Below are 568 nucleotides of genomic sequence, written 5' to 3' on the forward strand. Positions count from 1 at the left end.
GCTTTGAAAGGATGTGACTTCATGGGGACACCTCAAGATATTAGGGAACTCAACAGGCTCCAGATCTTCCTCCTGGAGTTCAGCCCTGCTCCACGGTGCTCTCACAGCCCTAAGCTCGGCTCTCCCCAACACCAGGCTCCGCTTTCCACATCTCCAACAGGGTCATGGTTCCTAGGCCAGCAGACAGGAAGCAGAGCCTGGTACTAGCCATCATGGCCTCTACAGAAACTTTGTCCTAGCCGACTCCAGCAGAGCGCTCCCAGTCAGTAGAGCAATCGGAACACCGAAACTGAAAGCTGATGTGAACAGGGTGTGTGTTTCTTCTGCTTGTTCCTTTCTCTATCAGGAAGAGGTGAAAGTTCATCTCACCACCCCACTCCACCCCTACTCTGCCACCAACAACCCTGCCTGCTGGGGAGATTCCTGAGCAAAGCACGATTAATAGACACTCAGAGAGAGAAACTGGGGTTCAACCTGAAGATCTGAAAAGCAAAGCAGTCAGACTCTGCTCTTACCTGGACCTCAGTTGGAGAATGGCGATCCTGCTCCAGGAATCTCAGAACGGGAC

The sequence above is a fragment of the Microtus ochrogaster genome, linkage group LG2 (assembly GCF_000317375.1).
Source record: "Microtus ochrogaster isolate Prairie Vole_2 linkage group LG2, MicOch1.0, whole genome shotgun sequence".
Lineage (NCBI taxonomy): Eukaryota > Metazoa > Chordata > Mammalia > Rodentia > Cricetidae > Microtus > Microtus ochrogaster.